Source organism: Corvus kubaryi, unplaced genomic scaffold (assembly GCF_017639235.1).
Source record: "Corvus kubaryi isolate FWS band 111438036 unplaced genomic scaffold, C.kubaryi_AGA036_p1.0 split3-131, whole genome shotgun sequence".
Taxonomy (NCBI): Eukaryota; Metazoa; Chordata; class Aves; order Passeriformes; family Corvidae; genus Corvus; species Corvus kubaryi.
Genome location: NW_024582083.1, coordinates 443864 through 454857, shown reverse-complemented (window position 1 = coordinate 454857; position 10994 = coordinate 443864).

Below are 10994 nucleotides of genomic sequence, written 5' to 3'. Positions count from 1 at the left end.
GGAGTACGGATGGGGTTTGGTTGTTCGGTTGCGTGGTTGGTTTGTTGGTATTGTTTGTGTTGTTTTGGGGTTTTTCGGGGGGAGAAGCGCATCAGGGCAGCCGCGCGGGCTGGTGCCGCTGCCGCCGTCCTCTCGGCCGGTGCCGGGTGCGGGCACGGGGCGAAGGTTCCCGTCAGCCCCGTCGGGCTGGCGCTTGGACGGCAGCGGCCCCGGCTACCCTCGTCCCTCAGGGGCGACTTCACACCCTCCTTCGCTTAACATCACCGTAAATGCCGCTTTAATGGTCAGGGATTTCCGAGTAAGTGTGGGATGTCGCGACAAGAGGGAACCCAGGTTAGAAAACCCTGGCGTGGGAACGCAGGCGAACGTGGCCTTAGTTTGTAATCATGTTTCAAGTAATTTCTTTTTTAGTTGATGCTCTGTGTGTGGGAAGGTGGATAGAAGTACCAGCCATCACAAAACGAGACACTAAAAGCTGTGGAAATGCGAACGAAGTTGTTCAGGTTCCCACTGCTGTCAGCGAATCTTGCTGACTCTATCTGGACGAGGTTCCTCTTAATCTGGCAGTTCTCACTTTTCCTCTATCCCATACATTTTGTCCGGACTTCTTGAGAGCACAAGCGTCAAATGCCTTCTCTTACTTCTTCCCCGTCTTCTTCTTTCTTGTATTTGCAAGTTGTGGCCAGGAACGAATTGACAAGAAGGAAGCACAACCTTATACTTTAATGTGATGTAAATTGTCTTCATTGCCTAGCAGACAAGTAATGAACTGCCTTGTACTTCTCAGTTCGAAATGCTACAAAGTTCATTTATCTTAGCGTGTATGGAGATGTATAAATCTGATAGTTATTGTTGTGTGTTTTCTTAAATCCCTCTGACAGTGCATGGATTGAAGTAAATAGACAAACTGATGTACTACCTGAGAGAATGAGTTTATCTTGCAGAGCATTTCCTTTTTAATACTGAACAGCTAATATATACTCCACCACAGTACTTCATTAAAAAGTTGGGAGCTAATTAGCTGTTTCTTACAGCTAGAGTTCCCGATTTTAATTAGAGTTCCTGTCTTTAAGTTTAAACTGATTAAAGCAATGCCAAAGCCACTCTGGTTATTTTCAATGTTTGTTTAAAAAAAAAATAGGAAAAAATGAGCAAGGTCTTTGTGCTTCATGTTGAAAAACAAACACTTCTGTTTGGGGTTCTGTCCCCAGTTCTGTTGGGTTTGGGGGTGAGAAGACGCATGCTGTGTTTATCTGTGTTTATCTTGACTGAGGAGGGAAACTAACGAACGGCAACGAAACTCCCATGTTTGTTGTTCAAGGGTTATTGGTTTCAATAGGAAAATCACTACTTGAGAAGGAAAACTAGAATGCGTTAACTAACAAAGATGTGGATAAAGTGGATAACCTGTAAGCACTCAGGTGGATTTCGCAATGTTCAAACAATGTACAAGAGTATGATTGGAGACACAGTGATGGTGATTCCTAGTAATGGTGAAAACTCTACTGCTGTCTAATATTGTCCAGGAGTCTCATCCAAACGTACATAAATCTGTCATGGTGGTTAAATATTGCCCTCCATTATGTCCTCTGTTAATCTCATGTGTGTACTTCAGACTTCATTCTGCTGAAGAACAGTTACTTGTATTAGACTTAAAAAAAAAGGAGTGGCAGGGCAATACATGGCTCTTTCATGGGTACCCTGCTATATTTTTAACAACATTTTAAACCCTATTAGGGGTTTGAGAGATTTGCAAATTGATAATTCCTGAGGGAGTTGTTATGCTGATAAGACTTACAGTGTCTTTATTCTGAATATTTCACAGCACTCTTGACACTCTTTATGGGAAGTCTTTAATGTTTGTCGCACACTGCTAAGCACTTGTGACAAAATTTAGCAATGGGTGCTTTAAAATACAAAAAATGAAGTTCTGTAAAATGCACAGCTAAATGAATGAAAGCTTTTAAGGTGCATGGATGGACAAACTAGCAGTGCTCAAAACTCTCCTGTAGACTGACAGCTGACCTTGACCTTAGCTCTGTGAACTTGTTTGCTTTCGTGTTTGTTTGACCCAGTCAGCACTGTGATAATACTCATGTTAAGACAGAAAGTTCTCTTGTCTTTTCTGACATTTAAAGGATATTGCTGTTGTTATGATTTCATAAGGACTGAATTCTGTGCAAAAAAACTTCTTTGCAAAACCTGTGGTGTTAATTGGCCATGACTAGATATTTGCATTCAAGGTGCTTGAATGCCCTGGTGTCAGGTATGCTGCCAATGAAATACAATCAAATCTCTAAGTAATTGTGACTAATTCTTCCATACTATGATTTCCCAAGTGTTTATTAACTACAGAGCACATGAACTAATATGATGTCAGCATGCATGATGAGGTAAACTGTCATCTGTGTTTTTATATTTGATGTGGCATGTTGATATGTGGCTGCTGCAATTTTTAATATTCTCAGAATAACTGTCTGACTTAGACAACTGGCTTTTCTTTTGTGGGGGAAGCAAGTTCACATGCTAGGAATACCTATGTGCAAAAATTAAAGCACTTAGTAGATATTTAGGAGACTTCAGTGGTTAGACAGTCCTCACATATGATCTAAGAGAAAAATGCCCCAAATACGTATTGCTACATGGAAGCATGGAATGATTTGGATTGGAAGGGATCTTATGGATCATCTAGTTTCAAACCCCCTGCCATAGGGACATCGTGGGAATTGGAAGTTTCTCTTTAGTCTGTGGAGTCTTACTGGAACGGTCCAGCTAGGAGTCGATACATCTGCTGGTAGTCTGTCCCAAGCTATATGCATCTCCTTGTAATTTTGGTCCTCTTCTCCTTTTTCAGTTCTCTCTGGTTTCTGCTGCCACAGCCGTGCTGCTGCCAGATGCTGGTTTGCTGTTTTTGCTGCCTGTTTGCATTGCTGCCTTACCCCTTCCAGTTTTTAAATTTCTATTTTTTTTTTTTTTGTATTTATGTAATACATTTCTTAATCCAATAGATGTGCTAATTGTGTCTCTGCCCATGGCAAGGGGTTGGAACTAGATGATCCATGTCCCTTCCAACCTAACTCATTCTATGTAGCATACAAGACAATGCAATTATATGTCTTGACCTGAAAAAAATTAGGATCTTTAAAGAGAAACATCTTGTTATGTGAAATTAAATCCAGAATAGTCTCATCATCTTAATAGCAGTGCAAATTCAAATAATGACTTAATAGAGGAACTTAAACCTTTAATGTGATGAGAATAACCTTGTTAATTATCAGGGTTAATGAGGTGCATTCCTTTAAAGTGAACCAAGTGATCATAAGCCAGAAAAAAGGATCTCTCTTCTGCTGGGTAGTATTTTTCCAATTCATTGGTAATTGAAAAGCGGATTTTGTTCCAGGCAGGGGTGTGATAATACAGCAATTTATATCAGATTCTTCAGGAAAGAGGGATAAACACCTGTTTAAAAAGTAGACTTAATGATACAGTTAAAGCAATAAGGAATGGTAAGCCACCTTTACCTTGTTTTCTGTGCTATTTTGATGGTTCAATGCCTTTTTTTTTTTTTTTTTTTTCAAATTCATTGGCAACCAGGCATACAGTGAAACTTAAATCTCATTGACTGGAGTTGCATGATTTGGAAGTAGTAGGGAGTTTGATAATATTGTATTATTCAGTGTAATTTCACTGCTCCTTTGGGTATTTCCGTACTGCTTATAACTTTTCTTCTATGGAATGATTTTTGGGATGCAGAGGCATTAAAGGTGCTTTGGGTGATTGTACTGCCACAGGTACTGCCACAGGTATTGGTTTTGGGACAGGTGTACAAAATAGGTCTTGTACTGTATTGTGAGAGGCTTTGGCAGTGCTGAGCTGTGGATGGGTGTAAAGTTAATTTCAGACTAGGTGACTATTGAGAAACAAAGTTTCTAATTTTACAGTGAAGATGACACTATATTTATGGCTCTTTTATAATCTTATAAAATGAATATTTTTTCATGAGGAGTGTTGCTTTGAAGGTGTTGAAAGCATTTCTAGTACCTCATGTGGAGGAGGAGTTCTAATATTCCTGCCTGGATTTTTTCCCATTAACTTTGCTTGTCTGTTGCCAGATTGCTTCACAAGAATGACTTCCAGAACTGACCCATCTATACCCATCCCTCTGGCATGTGAACATGCCTGCTTTGGGACGGTGGTGGGAAGTACAGCACACTGGGAAACCCTAGCTTGTTAGATGCTGCCCTGTGCTGGCTTGGCTGAACTCTTTATGCTTTGGGGTGAGGTAGAACTTCATCTTGGTCACAACTGCATGCATTTTTGCAAAGGCAAACTGCATGATATCAAGTTGACTTTGTTTCATTGGTAGCAACATGGTTGTGCTTTGTAGACAAAGAATGGTAGTCCAAACCCTCAGGTTTCATTAGAATAAAATATATAATTTAAGTCTGGGAGGTCAAGAAGAATGTGATGTACTGGGAATGTTTCTACAGTTGCCCACCAGCAACTAAAATCCAAGTTTGGTCTCTGACTTTCAGGTAGACAAAATTAAATGTCAAATGTGATTTCTTCAAAAATGTTATGTTCAATTTGACTGTATTAAAATAGTGGGCAATGTGGGGTACAAAGTACTTTGAAACACTGAAAAATTTAATTGCTTCTAATCTATTCAGCAGGTGAATTTCACAGTCTAAAAACCAGAGGCTTGTTTCATTTGGAACAACATTCTGCCTTGCCTATTTATCTCCATTGCAAAATTAAGTTCTTTAAACGAGGTAGTGGTCACTGACTGATTTCTGTTTTTCTTATAGGAACAGTTTCTCTATTTTTTTATGTCTCTAGAAGAATTATAATTAACTGATCTCTTGCATTGCGTTATATTTTTTACTTCACGTTGTGTTACACAGCTGTAGGGGGGACATGCTGCAGAAGGGAAATGCATCATGGTTCTGCAGGAACTTGTGCAAATGTCATCATTGTGGCATTGTATGGTTAGGTCTGCCAGTGAGGAAATGCAGCTTCTGTGCATGTCAGAATTGTTTTGGTTGTGCTGGGTCATTGAGTGAAAATGTCTTTGAGGTCAGGAGCTTGCTAATCCCAGTTGTCCAGTTTCTGCCTGTTAGCTCTCTAAAGCAGAGAAGACATTCCAAACGGAAGCATAGTGAGGGAAAGCCAGGCCATCTTTGCAGTCATGGGAGCAGCTTCCTTGGCCTCCATGGAGCATAGTTTACATTGTGATGGCCTGATGACTGTGGGTCTCATAGGAGATAGGCTTCTCTCTCCCTTCCCCAAGGTCATCTTCTCTGAAGTCTTTCCCAGAAGGAAAAAAAAAGTACCAGTGGTATTAAGGAACAAAGGAACTTGTTTAGCATGGAGGAAAAGTTCAAAGCTGAAGCAAATTATTAATACATTGCTTCAGAAGTGAAACTGGTGTAACGTGAGCCAAGTTAAATACATACCTAACCTAAGGGACAAAATTTTGGGATGAGCTAAAGTAGTAATAAAATAGGGACTACGATGAGATTTCTAGCCAGTGGGGAAGTGAACTTTTGGAGCTATCTTCTGTCAGGACAGAATGCATATGTTACATGCTTTCTAAAACTTCCTCACTACAGGAAGTAGAGGGAGGGTCAGGCACTGATCTGTTCTCTTTGGGGACCAGTGACAGGGCCTGAAGGAATGGCATACAGCTGTGTCAGGGGAGGTTTAGTTTGGATATTAGGAGAAGATTTTTTTCACCCAGGGGGTGACTGGAATAGGCTTCCCAGGAAAGCAGTTGCAGCACCAAGCCTGCCAGTGCTCTCAGGCACATGGTGTGACTTTTGGGGTATCCTGTGCAGAAACAGAAGTTGGACTTGATGATCCCTGCAGGTCCCTTCCAACTCAAGATATTCCATGATTCTACATGGTCAAAGTTTTGTTCTGTGTAAGACATTTTAGGACTTAGTAAGTGTGATGAAAGGAGACTGGGAGAATAACAAGGAGTGCAGCATTAATCCTGGTGTATTGCTGGAAACCATCAGTTGGTACCCTTTTCTGTAGCAGAAGGACATGGGGTGAACTCCAGATCTCTGATTTTCGGGGTTGGCTGAGTACAGAGGCAGCCATCAACTGGAGTAAGGAAATAAGGAAAAACCCTTGCTCAGAAGCAAGCTGCACAGTGAAAGTCCAGCGTGCTAGCAACAAAGCAGTGTGTAACAGGATGAAATCTAATCATGCTTCCCTGATCTTGGGTCATCATAAGAAAGAGATGATTATGGTTCCCAAGGGAAGACCTTGTACTGCAACAGTTCTAATGTGTGAAACTGGCATCAGTCCTTGCCGTGTAATCTATGAATGCAGGCACGTTGCCCTCCTGGCCTGTGGTGGATAATGTGCTACTTTACCTCATTGCTGCTTTAGGCTCAGAGGGTCTGTGCTGCTACTTTGGAGAGAAACCGACAGCATGGCTTCTGAGTGCTAACTCCCTTCCAAAGATGTTCACTATCTCCTCACAGTGGTGTGATCTTCTCTATTTAAGGTCTGTCTGCCAAGTGCAGCCAAGCACAGATCAGCTAATGTGACTGAGTTGTTTCTCTGGTGAGTACTAATAATTTCAGTGCCATGTAGAAAATTTCTTTATGCAATGTCACTATCAAATTGTCCTTGTCTGTGCTTGCTCTCTGTGTGGGTAAATGGCCATTAAAGAGCCATCTGATGGGTATGAGTTTTTGTGGAGACAGATGCTTTTCCATAAAGTTGATAAACATAACTCTACAGGATTGAAAGTGTTTACTGTGGAAGTTCCTTGTTTATATAGTACCTCCTTGAAAATCTGACAGTAACTTCAGTACCTTAGGTTAGAGGAAGTCCTAACAGATGATATGAGGTGTTGGCTGGAAGGTGTCATACCTGCAAAAAGGCCAAATTAATCCCACCTCCACATGCCTCTCAAATGCTGATCTTCACAGCTGGTGGGAGGCAGTATTCCGTGGAGCTGGGAGGAAGGGAGTGACTGTCTACTGGAGGCAAAATGCTTCAAAAAGTTAAAAGCTCTTTGATGAACTCCTACTAGAGTGAAGAACTGAATGCAACTCTGCAATTTTACATGGATAAGCTGAAGTTGGCAAGGTGGGCAACTTAAGGTAGAGCAAAGCCGGAGAAATTAAATTCTGTTGAATTCTATTCTTCTGCAACCACACAGAGTGGAGGAGGAGACAGGATGTAGATAACCCCTGAGTGTTTTCTTGGTAAGTTTGTTATGTGAACAGTCCTTTGCACTTTGTGAGTAACTTTTTCCCATCTTTTTGTGTCTTTTGAGCAGCATTGATAGTACTAGTCTGCTGATTCTATTCTGTCCTCCTGTGAAAAAACCTTAATGCAAACCCTGTTCAGTCATTAAGTGTTTGAAAATAGCTGTGTTTTTTTTAACTATGAACAAGAGGATTTCAAATGCATGTGTTTTGCTTTGAAAGAGAGTGGAAGGCAATGTTACAAAGAAGGAATTTTGGCCAGCGGAAAGAATGCTGAAGGGAAGTGATAGAATGTGTAAGGGGCAGTTTTTATCCCTACTGAAAGGGTGGTTGAGGAATTTAAAGAGGAAAGGATAAAAAGAATTTTGTGGAGGGGAAGACAAAGGTAAGATTTTTGGAAATGGAAAAAGACCTAAGCAAGCTAAAGGAGAACAAACTGATAAAATCTGTAATGGTATTGGGTAGAAGCAAAAAGGAGGAGAGAAAATATTTATGGTAAGATTGATAGAAGTGGATGAAATGCCCAGAGTGGAAAAATAGTGGAAAAAGGAACAGAATCGAGATACAGAATGAAGGATGATGATCACTATGTGTGGAACATGAAAAGAAAATCTTGTTTCAAACACGTGCTGTGTTTAAATTTTCAAAACTCTTTTCTTCCCTTGTGCTGGAGGAAAACATTGGGCCAGTTCTGCAGCCTGAGAGGGGTGAGACTGCCACAGGTCCATGCGCCAGTTCCAGCCAGCAGCCAGGCAGAACACATCCTCTCAGTACACTCACACAGTGACTGTGCTCCCACACCTGCTCCAGGTGCTGCACTGCAGACAGGTGTTCCCATGGCCCAGCTCAGGCTGACACTTTCAGTCACTTGCCCCAGTCTCTCTGGTGGCTGGCAGTCATCAGGCCCCTGTGCTCACATGCAGAATGAGCAGAGCCACTCACCCAGAAAAGAGCTGGAAGAGGTTTAATAAGCAGATAGGGCGGACTATGCTAATCAGGGCAGTGCGCAACCAGGCAAGTGAACCAACCACCAAAATATTTGCATGCAACTGGCCCTTTTTATCCACTTACTCCTCTGTTACCTTGTGCTTGTTCTTCCCCAAATCCTGTAAATCCATCTCCGTTTCTGCCTTTGGTTTGCCCTGTAAACATCCCGTAGCAAGTCCTATGCAATCCCCAAATGTCCCTCCTTAAGTCTCATGGTACATCCCGCACCCGTGGGCGCTTGTCATGGATTTCAAAACTGGACAGTGTGACTGAGGTCCTCTTTGGGACTGTGCTGGAAGAGTGTGGGTGTGGCCTCCCTTCCTTCAAGTCCCTAATTTGTGTTCCTGCCTGTCATTCTGCTGCCCCGTGGTCCTCTGGCTTTGTGGAGAGAATCCCTTAATGGGCTGATTGCTCTTGCAGTGGGCCTGGAAGAAGATGGGCAAGGCATAATTTGTACTTCCCCACTTGCTGCTGTCTCTCTGTGCTCTGTTATTGGGATGCAAATGGGATGTTATTGTATAGTCTTAACTATATAAAACCATCTTTATTTGCTATGGGAATTTTAAAGACTAAAATTGTGATGAAAATTCTTTGTTAAATATGTAGGAATGAAAAAATGTAATTGTTACAGAGCACGTGATTCTTGCCTCCTTGTTTGTCTTTGTGCTATGGAATACTAAATGTAATGTATGACCTGTGAAATCTAGTCAAGTTAGATTTTTATTTTAAAACTTGAAAGGGATTATTGTTCAGCTAAAGGACTAGTCAGTAGTAATAAGCTACAGCGCAGGTTACAACACTACTTAAACATCTGTGAGGAATCTAGGTAATGGTAATTGTTACAAAACAAAAACTGAGGGAGTCCTTTTGATTGCCTGTGGCGATGTTGTACCTAATGGAATAGAACTAATTTTTTTTCCCAGAATCGCCACCAGTGTTTCTGTATATGCCTTTCAGAGCTTAGACTACTTCTAAAGGCTGTAACCATTATAATTACTTCTTTTTAAACCACGATTAAACATATGTGTGTTCTGAAAAGCTGTCATTAAGATACTCTTGAATTCATGAAAGAATGATTGTGTTCATCATTGCAACTGCATTTTTCAGAGCCTTAGGACTGAAGACAGGAGCCTGCACAGAGAAACTGTCAAGCTGAGTTAGACCCTGCTAAGGGTATTGGGGACGATCACAAAGTTCATCAGAGATGTTTCCAGGAGTGGGAATGGGAAACACTAAAAGTCTAGGTTTGTCTAAAAACTTCTTTGAGTGCCATGTTTTACACCAATTGGTTCCAGTTGCCTACAGGAAAAGGAATAGAAGTATGGAAATGGAAATTAAGGTGGAATTTGAATGCAGATTGCCTGTGAAGTGAGGCGGCTAGGTAATTAGGCATTAACAGGGCAGTGTACTTTTTTTTAAAGGGGGAGAAACTAATCCAAGGAACTGCAGGATTATGGTTTTGACGTCAGTGTTAATCAAGTTCTTAAACTGCTTTTGTAGGAAGGGATATTTCTGTGCATAATGGTAAAAGAAAATTAGGAAAAGGTACTAGGAATTTATTTATCAAGGAGAGTGCCACTATAAGGAAGTGTGACAGATCAAAGGCCCCTTTGCCTCAGCTGTGCTTATATAGCTGTTTTCATCACTAAACTCTAAATAAGATAAATTTTGTTTTTAAGAAACAAAATGCACTGTCAACCTTTTCTGACTTGTATCGTATCATTATTTGGAAGCTTGACTTCTTTGGCAAGATGAATTTTATAGAGTAAGTACTCTATAAATGTGTGGGGATAATCACAAGGAAAGAATTACCTGGAATAAGACCATGCTGATAGCAGAGCAAATAACCTTGTTGGCTGTGTATAAATTTATTCTAGAAATTAAAGTAGGATTTCTAATCAATAGAATAGCCTCCCAATTGAAGGAATTTTATATCTAGCCATATCTTACTGCATAAAAAATACCATCTCAGAGATTTCCGAAGAAGGTTCCATAAAGATCATGAGATGCCTGTCAGAGCAAGAAACTAAATTCATGGAGCATGGGAACTATTTTCTGTAGTATTTTCCTAAAACAACGTTCAGAAAAAGTGAATGCACCAATATCATAGAAAATATATTTGACAGCAGATGCGTGTCTCTGTCCATGGTGGTATGGAGAAAGGTTTTTCAAACAGAAACAACCAGTTTCAACAACTACAACAAAGTGAAAACAATTTGGAGATAACAACGTTTTTCCTAAAGAGGTGATTTCAACATGTAGAAATTTTAAATTGCTAAAAAACTAGAAAGGAATTTTCTTAGGTAAAAATTCTGAAATAGATAGTTGAAATGATAGTTGAAGAATGTAATGTGAGAAATTCTGAATACCCTTCTTTTACCCTAATCATCTATTTAAAGTCAGCTCTTCTTGATATATGTTGTTGGTCATTGTTACTTATGCGTTCTGTTGGGCTTTAAACTCCCTGTGTGATGTCTGCTAGTCTTCTGAGTAGAAATTTTTGAAGGTTTTAGCAAGGTTAAAGAGCTGAGCTGGCAGGCAGAAGATAACTGTCAAATACTTTTTGAAACTCTCAGACGCTGATGTTTCAGTATAGGGGCCTTGAAATAAAATAGATTGATTCTTGTTCAAGGAAAGAGTTTCTCCCCTTCCTAAGAAGATTTATTTGCTCATGGAAAATAGTAGACCTCAAAAACACCTGTTTTTATGCTCAGAAGACTTAGACTTTATTGGCTAAAGCCTCTGTAACATTTCATGGCCGGGCCAAAGGAGGATTAC